The sequence below is a fragment of the Sceloporus undulatus genome, chromosome 9 (assembly GCF_019175285.1).
Source record: "Sceloporus undulatus isolate JIND9_A2432 ecotype Alabama chromosome 9, SceUnd_v1.1, whole genome shotgun sequence".
Classification (NCBI taxonomy): domain Eukaryota; kingdom Metazoa; phylum Chordata; class Lepidosauria; order Squamata; family Phrynosomatidae; genus Sceloporus; species Sceloporus undulatus.
This window is the reverse complement of record NC_056530.1, coordinates 26,511,160-26,532,444: the sequence shown is the minus strand read 5'-3', so window position 1 is coordinate 26,532,444 and position 21,285 is coordinate 26,511,160. Positions and strand designations below refer to the sequence as shown.

At 47.6% G+C, this 21,285-nt stretch overlaps 1 protein-coding gene across 1 annotated transcript in view; it reads right to left on the bottom strand.

Annotated features, from left to right (window-relative positions):
• Nucleotides 1-19,909, bottom strand: part of AHNAK (AHNAK nucleoprotein) — a 48,181-nt gene extending 28,272 nt beyond the window's left edge. Inside the window, exon 1 of the mRNA XM_042440137.1 lies at nucleotides 19,742-19,909. The gene's annotated coding sequence lies outside the window, so the exon portion shown is untranslated. The remainder of the gene's footprint in view (nucleotides 1-19,741) is intronic.
• Nucleotides 19,910-21,285: the final 1,376 nt, after the last annotated feature.

Genomic DNA, 21,285 nt, shown 5'->3' with positions numbered 1-21,285 from the left:
ACAGGTATCACTGTTGTATGGATTTTGGATGATGCTGCCCATAGGAGGCCTTTCCCCAAGGTTAGCTTTCCCAAGAGGAAGTTACATAGCCAAGCATGGATTCGAACCCCGGTCTTCAGAGTCATATGTCCAACATTCAAACCAGTGCGCTGCGGCGGCTTTCCTAAACTATTCTCCGACGTTTCCAAAAAAGTGAATATGGTTCATGTTCAGGGCGTTCATTGCCAGACCTTTGAACACTATGGAGTTGGTTTGCAATCAGAGCTTGGAAATGCAACTTTCTGGGGCCAGCAGAAAGGCACAGCCCACGCTGGCCATGAGTCACGGCGGGTGTGGATGCTGGGAACCATCATCTCCAAAAGTCCTTTGGCCAGCTTCTGGAAAGGCAGAGGGACGGATCCAGGAGCCGAAGTTGGCTCAGGAGTGTCCAGTTGTTGAACTCCTGGGAAAAAAGCGGAGACAAACGGACCCCGCCTGGCTTTGTTCCTCTGGAGAGGAGCCCAAACGCCGGGTGTGACGGACTGCGAAGGTGACTCACCCCAAGAAGAAGACACAAACAGGCTGGATTGGAGCAAAGGGAGCGGCTGGGCAAACTTTGCACCGTCTCACAGCCGGCCGCGGCTGACATTTTAGCAACCGCCGAGTGAGGAGGCCAGGAACGGAAATGGAACCCACAACGGTTTTTGCTTCTTTAAACCTCGCTTTAACGTTTCCACATCCATCTTTTTCCCCCCTCGAGGTTCTCCGCTGCCCCATTGCAATGTACACAACCGAAAACATATCCAGCAAAGTACAATAAGGTCCCAAATCCACAAAACAGTGGTGGCTTTATTGGCACAGTTTGCATATTCCCCAAGAAAGGCTGGGAAAGAAGGGTCAGTGGAAACTCAGGAACCTGCACCCTTGCGCCTTGAGAGATCAGCCACAAGACAGAGGGGGAAATGCTGCTTTTGCCACCCAGCTGCCAAGTGCGCAGCCCACGGTCAACAAAACACTCCTTAGGTTGCCAAGGAATACAACTCTTGGCAGCGAGTCGGTCAGGATGGAGGCCTGGCATCCACAGCAAACATGAATCCCCGACACAGGCCTGTTGGAAGCTCAGACTGCGGCCACAATGCAAAAATAAATGCAGTTTGACATAGCTTTGGTTTGCAGACTGAGAAGCTATGGCATTGCCCTGAGTTCTGGTTTGCAGACTGAGAAATTGTTGCATTGACCACAGCTTTGGTTCACAGTCTGAGAAGTTGTTGCATTGTCCAAAGCTTTGGTTGATAGACTGTTGTATGGACCTGGGCTCCACTTTGCAACTCAGAAAGGTTGGATACAGAATTCAGCATCCCCATGAAGCCCTCCTCGTTGCCCACCGCCCCGCGTTCGGTGCCAACTTCTCCGAGACCTTGCCAAAAGGGAGGGCCACCAAACAAGGTGGGATCGGAGCACATTTTCTGCCTGTTCCCTAGCCTTGAAAGAGGAAACCAGCCATCCCCAAGAGATATGCCAACCACGAGGGCACACACCAGTTGCTTCTATTCGCAGGTTGGCCACGTGTGCGCATTCCCGGTATTTTTAGAACCATCTGCTTTGCCTTGCAACTAGCTACGAACCGGTCAGGACTTCTTGGGATCGCCAGCTTATTACTGGAAAAAGTAAAGGGGGGAGAACCAGGAGGTTATGCGCCAATACAGCCACCCTCCTTCATTCAGATGGGCATCCCCTGGAGATGCCAGACTGGCATCGTCCTGAACCAGACCCACCAGAGGAATGCTGGGAGCTGCAATCCAACAACATCCGCAGAATCTGAGATTTCCTACCCTTATTGCACAGCGAAATCCACTCCTAAGCGTTTGGGAAGCGAAATTGCGGGTGCATTCATCCTGTAGATATAATGCAGCCTGACACCACTTTAACTGCTGTAGTGCCATCCTATGAGATGTTATGTTTGGAAAGGTTTATGAAACTCCCTAAGAAGGGCTGGTGCCTCCCAAAACTACAAATCCCTGGATTCGGTCGTATGGAGCCTTGGCAGTTGGAAGTTGTGCCAAACTGCATTAGGGCTATCGAAGTGCAGAAATGTGCAAAGGATCCAGAAGGGATACCCATGGGTTGCTGGTGCTCGAATCCACAACTACAAAAGATTATATCTAGTGTGTGTATGTATGTATGCATATATATATATATATATATATATATATATCACATACATATACAGTTGGCACTCCATATCCACAGATTCAATCATCCATGGTTTGAAAATATTTCAACAATATAGACATTCTCAAAAGCAAACCTTGATGTTGTCATTTTAGACAAGGCACACACCATCTTACTGTGCCATTTTATTTAACAGTACTTGAATATCCACAGATTTTGGTACCCATGGGGGGTCCTAGAACCAAACCCCAGCAAATACCAAGGGCCCACTGTATATATGTATGGACAGATAGATAGATAGATAGATAGATATTCATTGGAAAACATGACTATGCTCATCCCTGCAGACTTTCATTGCTAGAGTCATTCACTGCCACAGAGTAGATCTTAGGGCTCTTAAGCCATCTTTCAAGTTCTTGCCCCTGGATTTCCAGGGTTTTATTTTTTGGGGGAAAGAAAACCACTCTAAGTCTCTAGTCTGCCTTATCTGCGGAGATACTGTATAAAAGCAAAAGACCCGCAGGCCCAGTTCCAAGAGCGTTGCTCAACCAAGAGACGCAAGCTTGCACCTGCCCTCCTGGGATAAAAACCATTCCCGACAAAAGCGCCGGGAGAAACTCCTTTAGACATCTTAATCACAATTTTGTTTTGAACGTAAAGACAACAGAGAGTCTTGTGTAACCTTCAAAGCTAACAAGTTAGGCTTGGCGGGCACTTTGGCAGACCGGCTGCACTCATACATGCCCACCTTACCTTTGGAAGAAGAGGTTCTGGCAAACAAAAAGACAACATTCGGAATGAGTATGCATATTTTTTGTTGTGCGTCGCATTGACTCTGATGTGCGCTCGCCCTATGGATCAACCAGGGATAGAAAATAACAAAAATGACCATCGTAATTGGAAACCGCCAAGAGATCCTCTGGTCATCAGCTGCCCATTGTGCCAAGAGCTTGGGCACACTAGAAACCACAGTAGATCCGGGTAGCCATAAACTATTGATTCCTACATGTATAATCCCAGGTGAGAGTTATTTAATTTCATGCTGGAGGGTGTTGTGGCAGTAGCTGGCTCATTTTCTATTGCAACACAACAACACACACACACACACACAAACCGCTTCCAAACAAAAGTCAGGTTCCAGGGACGGCGCAATTGCCAGAACGCTACATCTGTTAAATGGCTGTGTTCGCAACCACTAATCCACGCTTGAGGGTTTCTTACTCCACCGCCAGGATGAGAAAACAAACATAGCCAGGGCTGTGAACCATCTGCGATACTTTCCCTCCTCGGTGTGAGATTTGTCGACCGTATTACCTTCGGGGTTATACTGGGTTTGTCACTGTGCGGCTCCAAGGCATTTCTGACTTATGGAGACCCTAAGAAGGCCACCTTGTTGTGGGGTTTTCTGGGGCCGAGAGTGTGCGACTCGCCCAAGGTTCCCCAATGGGTTTCCATGACCAAGTGAGGATTTGAACCCGGATCTCCGGAGTCATGGCCCAATGCTCAAACCACTCCATGCTGGTTCTATGCGACTTCAATTCGCATCTCAACTTATGGCGACAGCATTAATCTCACAGCGTTTTCTTAGGCAAGGAAGAAGTGGTTTGGGCAGTTCCTTCCTCTGAAATAGGTCTTCCATCCAAGGACTTACCAAGGCTGATCCTGCTTAGTTTCCAAGATTATATCTGGTGCCTTTAGTGTATGTGTGTGTGTGTGTGTCTGTGTGTCTGTGTGTCTGTGTGCCTTCACAAGTCTGTTGACTTGTTTCAGAACCTAGGCCAAAAGGTATACTCAGGACTAGTACAGTCAGCCCTCCATTTCCATTGATGCTGCATCCATGGATTGCACCATGCACAGCTTGAAAATAGTCAACAACAACAACAACAACAACAACAACAACAATAATAATAATCCAAAAAAAGCAAGCCTTGATTTTGGCACAGTTTATAAGGGACACCATTTTATTAGGGTCTTGAGCATCCATGGTTTTTGGTATCCACAAGAGTTCCCCAGAGGATACCAAGGGACCACTGTATATTCCAAAAAGCAAACTTTAATTGCGCCATTTTACTTAAGGGACACCATTTTACTACGCCATTGGATTTAATGGGACTTGAGCATCTATACATTTCGGTATCCATAATGGGTCCTGGAACCAAACCCCAGCGGATACCAAGGGACCACTGCAATTTGCTAATATTTGGGGCAACGAAACAAAAGCCAATGTGATGCTGCCTGCTATGCGCGGCGCAAGCTGCAGGTTTCATCCTCTTGGCAAAAGGAGTAATCCTTTTTATCTGGGCCGGGCATTTTTAATTGTGGCCGGGGACGACCGGACTGAGACAGTTATTGACGGATGCTCCAGAACAGTCAAAAACCAAACAAAAGGGAGGACATGTGCCACCGAGCAAAAATGCGGGCTGCTATTTTGGCTAATCCCATAAAAAAGCAATGTGCGAGGAGTGCAAAAGAGACACATTATTCCCATATAGGGGAATATTTGAGGTTTATTGGCTTTTATTCCCAGGGGGAGAACTACAATGCACCTGGTCGCAGGTGAGGCAGTTTAGAGGCACACCAACACACAATGCAAATTGTTTGGGTCCTTCGCCCCGAAGCTTTGACTGCTGCACATGCAGGAGCACATGGATGCTTCCTTGAACACTGGTGCAATTCATCTCGACTGCAACCATGATGTCAGTCAAGAGGAATGTCGACATTTTTGGAAAGGGCTGGGCTGCAAAGAAGGAGGGAGGCGGGATGCAGAAGCCGCGGGGGACAGCAACCGAAAATGCAAGGACTGAGGGCCGTAAACCCCAAATCTTGGTCATCCCAGCATTAGCGCTTTGTTTCCAGTATGGCTGATGCCTTTCCAAAGCATGTGCCAAAATGAGGGACCATCAAGCCTATGGAGAGCTATGGAGGCTCTGCCATTTTGTCTCAGGCAGCAGATGCTGGGAGACGGCACCCATCCAATGGCCATCGCTCTTGAGACAAAACCCCACCGAAGCGTCTAGGAATGCATAAAATTCCCATAACATAAGGATTCTCCCTTGCAAACCCAGCCTGCAGGACTGGCCGAGGCAGATTCCTTGGCAGCCGTGCCCCTTTATGCCCAGACTGGCAAAGATAAAGGGATCAGGGGGAAGAGAGAGGGGTGGCACGCCTGGTTACACCTCAGATCTTTGCAAAGAGGCCTTATAGGGACGGAGGCAAACAACTGGTCTGTCCGGCTTGTCCTTTTCTCATGCAATCTTTCCCAACCGGGCGCCACTCCAGATGTTCGGAGCTGCAACCTTCACTGCATCCTTCAACCAGGGTACCATGCGGTCTTTCCACATTTTTGCTGTTGTTGTTGTTGTCATTGCATGCCTTCAAGTTGTTTCCAACTTATGGTGATCCTATGGCAAACCAATTGTGGCAAGTTTCTTCAGAGGAGGGTTGCCATGGCCCTCCTCTGAGGCTGAGAGAGTGTGATTTGCCCAAAGTGGGTTTCGTGGCCCAGCTGGCGATCAAACCCTGGTCTCCAGAATCACAGTCCAGCACTCAAACTGTACAGCGGCGTTATTCCGGTTCTAATTGCCATGGTGCTAAATGGACAAATGCATTGCTTGTTAAGGGTCTGCATACAGTTTTTATTTCCACCTTGGGCAAGAAGTCACACTCTCTCAGCCTCAGGGGAAGGCCGTGGCAAACCTCCTCCGAAATCCTGCCAGGAAAACCCTATGATAGGTTTGCCATAAATTGGAAACAACTTGAAGGCGCACAACACATGACAGGCGCACCCTTGATGTTGTTGCACTGCAGCTTCCGTCGTTCCATAAGCCATGAGCCAATGGTGGAAGGTGATGGGAGTTGCAGTACATTAACAACAGGTTTAAATTCCCAGCTTGGTCATGAAACCCACTAGGTGACTAATGGCAAGTCACACTCTCTCAGCCTCAGGGGACGGCAATGGCACATCTTGCCAAGAAAAACCCATGATAGCCTTAGGGTCGCCAGATGTCAGAAATGACTTGAAGGCACACAGCAACAACAACATCGTCATTATTATTATTATTATTATTATTATTATTATCATCCTCCTCTAAAACACAAAACAACGACTCAAAGCTTAGTTGTGGATTTTCAACACATATGATCCTCTCCAAACCTTTGAGCAAACAGACCTTTTATATGCAAGTGAACTAAGTCCCTGCTTTCCATCATCCCCAACTCTTTTCGTGCCCATCTCTTTAGGGACGCAGCGTTTTCTGCAAAGCACGCTCCAATCTGACCTTTTGGTGGGCACCGGTCTTTTATGCAATGCCCACGTGGCTCTGTTTTCTGTTAGATTAATTGTAAGTGGCAGCAAACAGAGACCAAACGCTCCACCGTTGGATGAAGGCACAGTACCTTTCGAATGGGGATCTGATGCAGTGTGGCTGAACAAAGACTATAGGTTTCTCCACTTCTCCCGACGCAGACACTGCTAGAGAAACTTGCAGCTGGGCAGAAGAAGAGGAGGAAAAAGGGGGATGCTGGCTGGGCATGGAAAGGGTTTTAAAAAGGAACATTGTACATCTGGACTACAAATAGCAAGCCAAGGAGAGGAAAGGTTCAGGCGCCGATTCCTGGCGTGGGTTGAAAAGCATATTTTCTGCGTGTGAAATATTTACAAGCCACGAATCTTCCCTGATTAAAAAGGCACAGACCTCCCCAGCCTCCGTAACCAGTTCTCCCCGTTATTATTTACGCCTGATGCGTATCACTTGCATCGTAAATTGGTTTTATGGGTGGGTATGGGATTGCAATGCCCAGCTCCTGCAACCAGTCCGACAATTCCATCCCTGGCTTCCTGCAAAGTCCTAGGATTTGTAGTTCCGCGAGACACTGAGCCTTATCTGGTGCCAAACTACAAATCCAAGGGTTGTATAAGATGGAGCCTATGTTCAGTTGGCAAAAGGCAGAAGAACACCACCAAACCCGAGTCATATGAGCCACTTTGCAAATGCAACTGGAAAGCCAAGTTGGCAAACACATTTGCTTGGAGGGGTAGGAGCATTGTCCCATTAGGAGTGGAGGAGGCATGCCATCCCTCTCCCAGCCCCTGGTTTGCTAGCGTTGAGCAAGGACTCCGAGTTCGAATCCTTGCTGAGCTGCAGGAGCCTATCTTGCACAAGTCACACGCTCTTTCAGACTGAGCAAAAGTCCCTTGGAAAGATATTGCCAAGATAACCGGATGTAGGGTAGTGGTTAGACTGCTGGACTAGGGGTCTGAGAATCCTGGGTTCGAGTCCCTATTCCTGCAATAACCCAGTGGGCAATCTTAGGCAAGTCACGCTCTCTCAGGCCTTAGGAAAGCAATGACAAACCTCCACTGAATAAATCATGCCACGAAAACTTTGCAATCAGGTCATTGTGCATCAGAAGCAAAGTGCCTTCAATACTTAATAGCACCAAGATGGTGCTATTGCAATGTGAGTGTTGGACTAGGACTCTGCAAGATGCAGGTTCAAGTCCCTGCTCAGCCACGGAAAAGGCAAGTCACAATCTCTCAGCCTCAGGGGAACACATCCAAGGAAATCTCGCCAAGGAGACCCTAAGAAAGGATCGACATGCATCATAGCAAACAATAACGGAGATACAGACTGTAACTCCGAAATCCAAAACTGTTTTCATGGGTGGCTGAGAGAGTGACGCCTTTGCTTCCCGATGGTTCAGCGCATGCAAACTTTGTCTCATGCACAACCTTATTGAAGATCTTATGCATAAAATTACCTTCAGGTTCTATGCACAAATGAATTGCATGCTTAGACTTGGGTCCCATCGGCAAGAGATTTTATTATAGACATGTATACAAACACAGATAATCCATATATGTATATATGTGTGTGTGTTTGTGTGTGTGAATATGTTTATTTATGTATATGTATATGCGTATTTATATCTGCGTACATGTGTGTGTCTATATATATGTATATATACACACATACATACATATCTGCAGTCCAAAACACTTGTGGTCCCAAGCATTTTGGATAAAGGAGACTCAACCTGCGTACCGAGATCGAAACGCCAAGAGCATCACTGGAGATGTGAGGATGCAGCGCTCTCTCTGTGTGGCACAACATTTCGCAGATGGCAGGAAAAGACAAAAAGGGCGCAATCCTTTTTTTCAGACAAGAGAATGTCTGGAAGGCAATGCATGAAGCCAGAACCATGGCTGGCCAAACAGGCCTTGCAGGTTTGGGTCTGATAATAATAATAATAATAATAATAATAATAATAACAACAACAACAACAACAACAACAACAACAACAACAACAACAAATCTCTCTTCTTTGTCCAGAGGTGACCCATGCACATCCCAAGACGCTGGCATGCTACATGTACAAAGATGTATTCCCCACTTTGAACCTCTGGGAAAATGATGACAATTTTTGTATCATAGACCCACAACGACAAACCACAAGCATCCCTGTCTCTGCAGCTTGGAAAAGTTACTTTTTAAAAACAAAAAACAAAAACTACAACTCCCATCCTCCCCCCCTCATATTGCATCACAGGAAAAACATAACCATCTGGACGATGTTTAAAGTCAGAGCTTGGGAACATGAAGGATCCCGTTCCCCAAGCTGTGCTTATAACCTTGCTTAGTATTTCAGTTGCTCAGGGGGATTCTGGGACTTGCAGTCCCAAAACAAGGCTGCTGCTCTGAACCACGCTTATATCCTTGCTTATAATTCCAGCTCACCTTGGGGATGCAAATGCAAAATCGTGGACAGGTAGAGGTACGCCAACTTTGTTTCACACACAAAAATATTGTGCGCAAAATGACCTCCATGCTATGCGCTGCGCATAAGGTGCATACATACAATGCATACATGGATTTCGTATTTAGACTTGGGTCCCATTTCCAAGATGTTTCGCTCTATATAAGCAAACGTCCCAAAATCCAAAACACTTCTGGTCCCAAGTATTTCGGATTATGGAGACTCAACTTGTAACACATCCCCAAACCTTCCCTCTCTCCAGAGAGTCTTTCCACTTTGCAAATCTATTAAGCCTTGGGAAGTCTACCTGTCCAAACTGAGGAGATGATGATGATGATGATGATGATGATGATGATGATGATGATTGTGCAATTGGGGCGGCTGAGATGGAGATTTACACATCAGCCTTTCCTTTTGCCTAGGGTTGAGCTCTCCAAAAAATGCCGAATTTGGCTTCGTCTCTGGCCTAGAAACAACCCCTGAAAAGCGGAAGCTCAGGGCCAGGCCTTGATATCTGGCAACCATTGTGTGTGTGTGTGTGTGTGTGTGTACACACCCCACGGTGATGGCTGAGTGTGCAATGGACCTGGCCAGACACATCCCGACTCCTTTGTTGCTCCCACTTGTCCCGACTTGCCTCCTGCAAAAGCGTCGGAACGGAGCCCTTTGGATGGTTTTTTCGTCTCTTTCCAGATTCAGTAGCCAAACAAGCCCAACCACCTGGAAGTTGGCACGCTGCCGCCATGCGCCGTGCCCAGCTTGCTTTCACACCTACTGCGTTGGGACAAGCCCGGGAGAAGGAAATTGAAATTGCAAGAGGCAATTGTGTTGATAAGGATATTAAAAAGAATAATATGGAGGGAAGAAAGGTTTTGCCAGCCACCGCCAGCTGTGCCACCAAAGAGCGAATATTGGGGCCGTACCCCAATCTTGCCTTGTTGCAACCCCAGGATTTTTGTGGTCTTGCATCCATTTGTGGCAAAGGTGGCCACAGGAATTGTCCTTCAGATCCCTTGGGAATAATAACAACAGCTTGTAAGCTATCCTATACGTATTTAGGTTGCATCTGCACTCCAGAAATAATCCAGTTTGATACCGCTTTAACTGCCCTGGCTCAGTGCTAGGGAATTCTGGGGTGCGTAGTTTTGTGTGACATGTTGCCTTCTCTGCGACACAACAAACTATAAGTCCCTGGGTTCCATAGCACTGAGTCAAGGCAGTTATAGCCATGTCAGGCTGCATTATTTCTGCAGTGCGGATGAGGCCAAAGTGGGGTGAAATTGGATTATCTTCGCAGTGTGGATGCAGCCTTACAAACCCTATGTTTCACAGATGAAACAAACAACCAAACAACCAAGGAGCAAAAAGCCTGGACAAATAAACTAAGCAGCAATGAAACTGCTTAATACTGGCAATACTCCTCTGTCCAAGTTGCAAGCTCTGAACAGTCTTCAAGGGAAATCTCACAGCTTCCCCAGAGTAGTAGTCAAGCCAAGTGCCTCTCACTTTTGTACATTTGAATGCCAGCAGGTCTGACCTGCCCAGCCGGCAATGCGTTGCCTTGATAAACCCATCGCACAACCCAGCTACACACCCACAAGGTTGTCACAATGCCCAGGCCAGTCCCTACTTGTCATTCGGAAATGACAAATGCATGTTTGCAGCATTAAATAATCACTCATTTGTGCAAACAGACCTGGATCTTTTATCTCAAAAGGAAAAGATTATGCGGCTGCCTTGCCAAAGTCCAGCCTGAGCGGTTCTTCCAATTCCCATCATCCTCACTCCTTCGTCTTGAAGAGAGCCAACTGCGCATGAAATCTGCACTTGCAAGATGCAAAACCAGAATGGAATAAAGGCATCCAGAAAACAGAGTCCACATACAGCATAACATATGAGAGCAAGCTTGATGTAGTGGACTTGAATGCTGGATGCTGGAGAGCTGGCTTCAAATTCTGGCTTTGCCATGGAAACCTACTGTGACAAGTCACACTCTCTCAGCCTCTTCTCCCTCTGAAGAAACTTGCCAAGAAAACCCTGCGATAGGTTCACTTTATGGTTGCCACAGGTTGCACACAGCGCACACAAGCACGCAATCTAACAAGTCCCTCCTCTCTCCAAAGGGCAAACATCCAAGGACCAACTTGGCACACAACGGCAAGTTGTGTACTCTGAGAAAACGCCCCAAATAATGACAAAAACCCACAAAGGACCAACGCAGAGGGAGCTGCCTGTTGCGCTTCTGCAAGGTTTGCTGATCTGATTTTGCTCCTTTGCAAAGAAACCTCTGCTCAGGTAGTCATTTTTCTAACGTTTCCAACAGCAGAGATGCAACAGGATCGCTCCGGACGGTTCACAAATTCAGTTTGCCTCTCTGAACTGAAACATTTGTCTAGGAAGCACATTTCCGTTTCTGTTTTCATCCGAACAACATGCCACTCCTATCCAAAGGGCAGAAGTAACTGAGTTTTGTTCCAGAGGTGCAGCTACGTATGTCCTGTACTAAAGGAATCCGTTGTTATTACTGTGTGCCTTTCCAACTTCCGACCTATAATGGGGTTTTCTTGGCAAGATTTGTTCAGAGGAGGGTTTGGCCACTGCCTTCCTCTGAGGCTGAGAGAGTGTGACTTGCCTAGGATCACCCAATGGTCTCCGGAGACCTAGTCCAGCATTCGAACCACAACACAACGTTCTGGTTATGTACTGACCTGACATCATGAGTCCAGCCAAATGATGTTGGATTGCATCTCCCAGCATCTCAAGCCTTTCAATAAGAGAGGCCCAATTGCCTTCTCTCGCACCTTTTGTCGCCTTGGAAGAAAAGAAAAGGCACACAAAGTTTCCAGAGCTCCCCACGCCCTCAACAAACACACAAACATCTCCAACGCCGCAAAGGGAAGATTGCCACTTTTAATTGCGAGGGCGAAGGGATGGGCGCATTTGCAAAACAAGTGGCAAAGCTGAGGTTTTGCAGGAGCATAGGGCAGCAGGATCTGGGGCTGAAATCTGACTTTTATTAAAGACGGGATCAAGTTGCTAGACCTCACGGTGCCTCTCCAAATGGCAAAAAGCCCCAGGGGCGATGCTAAGTATGTCTCCTTGGCACCTTTGCCCACCCACCGGGACCAGAAAAACCAGAACGCCGCATGCATTCGGACTCAGAACAACACACATCCAAATGAAAGGACGCGGAGGACGGAAACAATGCTGCAGAACTGATAACAGAGGAATCCCGCAGGATTTTTGCAAGTTACTCATTTAGAGAGGCAAAAATGACTAATGCGCCCATCCTTTCTGAGTATCCCTCGGGGCCAAGGCTGTCCCCATCCCTGCCTTAAGGTTTTCTTTCCCCTCTCCATTCAGGAATTTCGGACAGTTTCCAATTTCCTGGACAATTTCCTTCTCCTTCTTCTTCATTGCACCGCCTTTCCATCCCAACCGGGAAGGGTTTTTGCCCATCTCCCATCTCCTTGCAAATCCAACGCAGTCACATCTGGCTTGGAAAAAACCGAAACGCAACCTGGAAGGCCGAGCGAGCAAGAGAGCGATCTCCCACCCGTCCACAAAAAAACTTGGAAGGAGCCAGGCTCCCGCGTCGTCCCCTTCCCAAACACATTTCCTTCCCGAACATGAAGTTAATGCCTCGCTTCACGTGCGGCACCTCGTGAGCTTCAAAGATGGGCGGAGATGCCCAAAATGGGTGCTTCTGTTGAACATGGGGAATGAAAAGAAGACCCTGAGAGGTGTCACAGCGTCATGATTTGAGCGTTGGATTATAATTCTAGAGACCAGTGTTCGAATCCTTGCTTGGCTGGGCCATGTCACGCTCTCCCAGCCTCAGAGGAAGGCAAAGGCAATCATATCTGAACAACCCTTGTCAAGAAAATTCAGTGAGAAAGTCACTTTATTGTTGTTGTCGTGTGCCTTCCAAGTCGTGTTCTTGGTTTTCTTGGCAAGGTTTGTTCAGGGAAGGTTTACCATTGGCGTCAGCTGAGGCTGAGAGAGAATGACTTCATTACCCGGCGAGTTTTGTGGCCGAGCCGGAATTCGAACCCTGGTCTCCAGAGTCATAGGCAAACACTATACCACATGGGTTGCTCCAAAACATCTTGAAGTCACACGACTTCTGCAGAAGATTGCAAGGCTTCACACATCTCTCCAAACCCAACTCACTCTGGGAACCAGAGGCCTAGAGGTCATCTAAACCACAATGGCTACCACCCCAATTTCTCCTCTGGTTTCTTGTTTAGAAAGACAGCGCTGGAAAAGACCTCTTCCTTTGACCGCAAACTAATGTAACCCCAGAGTGCATCCCTTTCAATCTCCGACAGTGGCCTCCACAAACCCTCCGAGCAAATGGGCATGTGGTGCACTATGGGGGCAACAGCTGAGGGACGCATTAACATGCAACGTGTTGGACGGAGCAGTCCAGGAACCCGCTTGCAAAAGGAGTTTGCTTGTGGGAACACAACACAGGCCGGGGTGTTGCTGGCAAGATGGGGGAACAGCCGCCTGGGCTGCATCTGCACTGGAGAAATAATCCAGTTTGGCATCACTTTGACGGCCGTGGCTCCATGCAACAAAATTCCAGGATTTGTCATTTTGTGAGATACTTGGCCTTCCATGTCAGAGTGCTCTGGTGCCACCACACACTACAAATCCCAGGATTCCATAGCATGCATGGAGCCAGGGCAGTTAAAGCAGTCGCAAACTGCATTAATTCTGCCATGAAAATGCACGAAAATGGCCCTTCAGATAACCTGGACATGAACTTATAGGTCTTACGTTTGGGAAGGTGGAAGGATGCCCACCTAATCATCAATCCATTCCCAAATTTTTATTATTATTATTATTATTATTATTATTATTATTATTATTATTATTAAATAATTTTATTATTATTACAAACAGCAAGAGGATACAGGATTCATCTCTGTTATCCAAAAGGCATTTCGGATTTTGCATACACATACCTTGGAGATGGGACCCAGGTCCTAACATGATTGAAATTCATTTATGTTCCATGGACACTGCATACATATATAGCCTCAAGGTAATTTTGTACATCATATTTTAAAACGATTTTGCACATATAACAAAGTTTGTGTATGTGGAACCATCAGAAATCCAAGGTGTCACTATCCCAGCCACTTAGTGGACAATTTTGGGGCATTTCGGATTTACAAATTCCAGATAAGGGGAACTCGACTTGTGGAATATGTTGCTTTTTTTGGATCTTCCAAAGAAAAAGGTCAGGTAGCAAAGGTAGGCCTCCCAGTCCCAGTGGGCATCAGCCGCCACTGTTTAGATTGCAAGCTGAAGTTCATGTTAATCGGATCCTCCTTTGTACAAAAATAACAATTCCTTGCACATAGTAAACCAGCATATCAGGGTCTCAGTCATCATGCGCCTGAACATGCTAGCTCACTGTTGCAGTGATCGTTTTCTGAAATGGAAGAGTATTCAGTTGTATAATCCCTTCTCTGTAAAAACATTCCCTGCACACAGAAAACCAGCCTGTCAGGGTCTCGGTCAGTCCGCTCCTGGGCATGCTAGCTTATTACTGCAGTGATCTTTTCCCAAAATGGAAGAACAGTCCATTGTATAACCCCAATAAGAGCCCACGCATATGTCGAGCAGCCAAGTACTAGGTCCAACCCCAGCAAACCATTATAAGATGGTTTGTCCCTCTCCATGTCTCCATGCCAGTGTGAATGAGACCCCCTTCTTTTTCTGGGCACCAGGACAAAGCGCACGTGGTTGACCCCTCTGGCGCCAAGCTTGGATCTCAGTGTCTTGAAACACAACAACGCAATTCCTTTCACTCCTTTTGTCAGGCAAGTGTAGTCTTTTGCCCTCTTTGTGTTATGTTCCCTTTTGCTCGCCCATAAACTCAAGGCGTTTGGCTTCCTTGGCTGTGGGTCTGGCCAACTCAAGCATTGAGCAAAACACTTTGTTTAAAGAGAGAAAATATGTCCACATTAGGGATGGAACGAATATTCAGAGATGTTGGGGAAATGGCTGAAAAACACGCCTCTCCGGAATCAAGAATCCTGTCGAGGAGAATCTTGGACCGACGAGATTCAATTTGGGATTCGTTCTGCACAAAACTGGCATCGAAAATGGCAGGGAATATTATTTCAGTGCAGACAGATGTTCTGTGCAGACACTGCGGCCCAAAAAAGAAATCTACCCAAATTTTGCACAGAAGAAATCCCAAGCGGCAAATGCTTTTTAAAAAGAACTACTACTAGGGTTTGGTTTCAGGACCCTCCATAGATACCATGATAATCCGGGAATGCAGAATCCATGAGTACGGAGGGCCCACTGTATTTGAAGATTTACTCTAGCAGTGGGGGCAAAAATGGTTAAAATTGCTCATTCTTTCCTCCGAGAACGAAACTAGGGGAACATTCCTTCCATGCTCCCCACCCGTCCCATCCAAATCCTGCTTTTTCCAGACTTATCCAACATAAACATAAAACTCTGTGGCTTCAGAGACCCGCAAAATGGGAAGAGGGAGGGAATTTGTGTTCATGTCGGGGCCGACTAAACTCCCATCAACGTTTGCAGCCGTGCAAAACGGAGCCATTCCAGAAAGGAGACAAGAGGTGTGGGTGTGCAAAGTCGTGCCACAACCAGACCCGGGTTTCTTCCCGGCTTCCCACGCGGAGACGGTGGTGCCACACCCAGACAAAACCCATGACCTGCGCCACGGCAGCTCCAGAAAGCCACCGAACCAGTATGCGCCAGTCCAGCCCTACCCAAAGCAAAAGGCCAACACCCTTGTTAGATAAATCGGATCCCTGCCTTTTCTCTAGGAGGGGATGGGATTCAATTCTCCGTCCGTAAAAGCCCTGGATGTTTGGGGGTCATCCCTGGAGACAATCCTATAGGAGTAGGCATTATTCCTGCCCACAAAAGGGAGAATCAGGCCCATCCGGATGAACTGAAAAGACCAGAGACCCCCATTTTTTCTCCTGTTCTTTTCGATTATATTTTGGAGAGACGTATGCATTTTGTGCATCTCAGAATATTTTGCATCAGCTCCCAATGCCACCCAAGACTTTATATACCAGTTCCACAAGTCGGTTTATTTTAATGTACAGATGGGTCTTCGTATCCACTCCGGACCCCCCAGTGCATGCCAAAAACCAAGGGTCTCATGGTTTTCAAGGGCGGCATGGACATGCGCACACGCCACCATTGAGTTCAATGGGACAAGGCCATCCAAGGATGCTCACGGTTGGGGCAGGACCACTGTATTTATTTTTTATTCATTGCATTTATATGCTCACTTTCTCCCAGTATCAAAATTAAAAAAGGACAGGAGCAAAATCTGGGATTTTTCAATAGGGCTCTGCCTCGACACGCTTCCAAACTGGTGTCTATAATGGTGGCCCACATCTGTGGCAGGGCTATATGGACCAAAGTGGGACGCACATGGCCTAAGAGTCTTCTTCGAAAAGGCCTACAACAGATGAATTTGTGGGATGCCCAGCCCCACACATTTACGTTGGAAAGTACACCTCCCCTTCACAAAGAAGCAAAGCCAAAAGGGCCTTCAAAATACCAGATCCACCAGCGCTATAGGACAGAGCTTCCCCTAATAAAATTATTTACAACCTTTAGGACAGAGCTTTCCCATATGGCTCCGGAAATCCTGTCCCTAAACGGGGAGGTTGGCCCCATAACTAGAAGGAACCCTTTCCCAACTCTATCAGACAACCAAAGTGCCCCATGGAGGGTTGAATCCATGCAAAGACCCATATTCACCAGATCTAGGACAGCTTAGCCATATCAAGGCCATGCCCCTTCGCTCCATAGAATGTTACAGAGCCACAGATAGGCCTCTTTCCCCCAGAAACCCATCACAGAAGACCCTCTTTGCCTTCGCTGAAAGGGACGTCCTGCTTCGGTAAAGCTTGCATGTGGGTCCGAAATGTCCCCTTCTCCAACTCGCCCAGCTCCAAGGGTTTCCCCCATGGAAGAACTCTTGCAAAGATCCTCTCAGACCCACAACCAGGACCGAAAACCTCCCTCTCCAGCCCAATCATGCCACCCTACAGATCAAGTCACAACAGTGCAATGGCACAAACAGTGCAACTCGGTTGCTCTTGCCATACAGCTCTCCTCCAAAACCAAGTCCTTCATTCTAGATCAAGGCCCTTCCCTTTTGGATCTGGACTCTCTTCTATTTCCCCCCTCCCCAAGTTTTGCTCTGCTGCTGCTGCTGCCATTTGCCAGCTAAAAAATCCTGCTTTGCATTAGTCAGTCTTTCCAGCCCTTGCATTCCAGAGGTTTCTGGAAGGAGGCCAGTTTGGGGGGGAGAGGGGGGGGGGGGGGGTTGAAAACCAATTTGGGGAATGGGGAGGAGGAGTTTCCCCACCCCAAAGGCCAGGCCTAGAAAGACAGGCAGGCCTGGGAGGCTTCCAGCAACCAATCCATCCAGCCACCCTCCAAGTGCAAGTTGCAAAAGGGAGGAAAGTGGAAGGGAGAGTTGGAGCAAAGGAGATTATTGCTTTGGTTAGAACTTGGGGGGGAGGTAGAAAAGTCACTTTGGGGGGCCATCCTCTGCCAGACTTATTGGAGAGCATCAGCTGCCAGACTATTCCCCCTATGACCCCTTCAACCAGGAAGGCCAAGGGGTCAGGAAGTTTGGGAAAGATGGTTGCAGAGGGGATTTGGGGAGTGACAATGGCAAAAAAGTAACTTTTCCATGCAGGGAGGGGAAGGAAGGGTAGTCAGGCACACTTTGCGCTTGCATACATACCATACACACATACCCATGTGCCCCATTAATGGACCAAGGCGCAATACTTTTTTCTCCAACAATGTCAAAAAAAGGTGTCACTCCGGAATAAAGCAATGCATGGAAACCTTCACTCTTAGGCAAAAAATGGTTTGGAAACTCATTGTCAACAGATGGAGAAAAGTCCAAAATACAGCAGTTTTTGTCTTTTAACACTTGTCCAAGAAATGCCGCTTTTGCCATTACTGGAGAATATTCCAATGCAATATAAACCACAAAAATACACTCCAGTGGCTTTCCTCTACAAATCGGTCTAGGCTATGAAGACCCCAAGGAGGACTTCCAGGGGAAGAAACCACAAAACTGAAGTCACTCTGGATTCAAACCGACGCCTAAGGCCGCATCTGTACTGCAGAAATAATCCAGTTTGGCACCACTTTAACGGCCATAGCTCAATGCTATGCAATTCTGGAATTGTCACTTTGTGAGACATTTAGCCTTCCCAGTCCAAGAGACTCTGGGGCCCCACTAGACTACAAATCCAAAAACCCCATAGCACTGAGCCGTGGAAGTTCAAGCGGTGTCAAAACCGGATTATTTTTGCAGTATGGACATGGCAGCCAGCCACGCCATGTGCGTATAAAAACACCCCTCCAAAAATCATTGCCTCTATGCAAAGGCCAAAAAACCCACCCCAGAATGCCTTTCCTTCTTAAAATGAACCCCGTCTTTGTAGGAAAAAACCCCACGCCATGTGAAGACACAACCCCAAATTCATTCCCATTTGAACTGGTATCCCACCCATTCCTTCTCCCAGCCCCCCACAACTTTACGCAAGGACTAGGCTGGGTCACACCCAACTGCAATCCCTAAAAGTAATACCAATAGTATCATAAAATATTAACGTTAATAATAATGAATGATAAGGAATAATAACTGTGATTATTATTATCAGCACACCAAAAGCCAACAGTTTTACAAACTTCTTCTCCAACCCGTCCCTTCCTTCTCCATCAAGTTTCTTTGGTCCCCTTTGGAGACTACAACTCCCACCATCCCCAGCCAGGTCCCCCAGATAGGAGTTGTAGTCCCTCTTTAACCACTCTGTCCTCTCCAATCTGAAGCCCTCTTCCCCCTCCAAAAAGAAAAGTTTGGGGGAAAGGGGAAGAAGGCTCTGCCAAAGCCCAAAGGCCTGTGTGCCAAGGGCGGTGCCCAGGGGGCAGCAAATGTGGGGAGCAAACAGAGCAAGAGATTTGCTCAGAAACATTAAGAGAGGAGGGAAGATTCATTCAATAATAATAATACTGTAATAATAAGCCTCCTCCTTTTCCCAAAGCCCAGCTATTATTTCTCTCTGCCTTCTTTGGGGGGGGGGGGATATTGCCCAGCCTTTGCAAGCGGCTGGGTTTAAAAAATTCCCTTTAATAAAAGAAACTGGGGAGAGGGCACCAGAAGAACCAAGGAAGGGGACAACTAAGGAAGGTGCAAACGAACCCAAAACCACTTTCTGCCCTGTATCTTGAAAGTCCCTCTCCAAGAAAGTGCCCAATTTCTGCATTAAAATCTCCTTTTTAGAAATGATTTGTGTTTTTTTAGGGGGAGGGAAATAGGACAGAGATAAAGAAGGGACCAAGCTATGCCATGGTGGCACACACCCTTCCTTTCTGCCCTAGCTTCTGGAAGCCTTGCAAAGCCCCTCTTCCAAGAAAGTACCCAAATTTCCTTGTCAAAAGAGAAAGTTTGAGAGGAGTGGGAGCTTCAGAAGAGAGGCATGTCCTTTGAAAGCCTTGCCAGAAAGTGCCCCAAATTGGTGCCTTCAACTTTCCCTTGCCAGAGTATTGTTTTCTTGGAGGGAGCTTCAGGAAAAGAAGAAGGGTTCAGGAGCAAAGCAGGGCTGCCCTGCTGGAAACTTTGCCATCTCTGCCCCGCATCTTGAGCCACTGCAAAGTTGAAAAGTTTTTCCCACCAAGTTTTCAAAGAGAGGAAGAAAGGTGTAAAAAGCTTCTCTGTGCGCCCTGGAGATTTTTACGCACAGAGATGCGTAAAAGTGATGCGTAAAAGCCAAGGGTCCCTGTTTCTTACCTGTGTGTGGGTCAGTGGGTCTCAGCTGCCTGGCACAGCCATGCCAGGCCAAGCCAAGGGGGTCTTCTCCTCCTGTCCCTTGGCCCCTGCCACCGACCCAGATTCCTGGAGGCGGTAGATCCTCAGCCTTGGCGCAAAGGTGGCAGCTGCGAGTGAGGCGCGCCCAGGGCTGGCCGGGCCCCTTTGTATGCCTCACTTTCTCAGCCCCAGCAAGGGAGGGACTAAGTGGGGCAGGGCTGGTCTTGGTCCTCCCCCCTTTCCCTCCCCAAAGGGGGAGGGACCAGGCAGCCCAAGCAAGCCAGCAAGCCCAGCCTCGCCCTGCTCCTCTCCAGAAGGCAGACCCAAGACTTGGAGATGCCTGAGGTCCAGGGGGATCCCGATCTCCTCTCTGCAAAGAGGAGGGCATCCCAGGAAACAAGGGAGGACCTGACCCAAGACAAGCGCCAAACACTCATAGAAATATCAGGGGGAAAGCATCTGAAGATGTAGGCTGAAAAGCTCATGCTGCCAATTTCTTTCTTCCAGAGAGTCTCAAAGGGCTACAAGATCCTGATTCTGCATCCTGATTCTGCAGAGCAGCACAGCTATACCTTTGAAAGAAAGAAGTTGGTAGCCTGAGCTTTCCTAGTTTTAAGCCTGCTTCTTCAGATGCGCTAAGTAGACTTAAGACTAAGCCCCTGCTGCCAACTTCTTTCTTCCAGTGAATCTCAAAGGGGCTACAAGATCTCTCTGCATCCTGATTCTGCAGAGCAGCACAGCTATACCTTTGGAAGAAAGAAGTTGGTAGCATGGGCTTTCATAGGCTTGTCTGCTTCCTTGGGTGCATTAAGTAGACTTTACTCTACGAAAGCTCCTGCTACCAACTTCTTTCTTTCAGTGAGTGTCAAAGGGGCCACAAGAGCTCTCTACATCAATTTGGACATTGCATTACATGACAGAAATGCATCTGAGGAAGTAGGCCGAAGTTGAAGAAAACTCCTGCTGCCAACTTCTTTCTTCCAGGAGTCTCAAAGGGGCTACAGGAGCTCTCTGCAGACTGATTCTACACATCTTTGAGCTCACAGAAATAGAAATGCATGTTTCTTAGCTTTCTCCACAGGACGAACACAGTTTGCCTCACCCTGGATTTTGTTTTAACTTAGCTAGGAAGCTGCTTTAGGTTCTATGAGGATCGAGCCCTTCTGATGGGCACTGGGCACTTCTGACACACACTGGGCCCTTCTAATAGGCATTGGGCAATCCTGATGTGGATCAAGCCCTTCTGATGGGCATTGAGCATGCTTTGGATACTCCTGATGTGCTCGTACTTCTGATACAAATCAAGCACTTTTGATGGGCATTGTGCCTTCCTGGAGTACATAGGACACTCCTGGTGTACCTTAGGCACCCATGATGGGTATTGGACATTTCTGATGTGCCCTGGGCTTGCCTTCCTAGTAATGTCTAGATGCACACCAGGCCTATTACACATTGGGGCGTTGGCACATCCATCACTCCGTTGGATACCATTGAGCAATGGGTGCCCATGTGTTGTAACATCACAA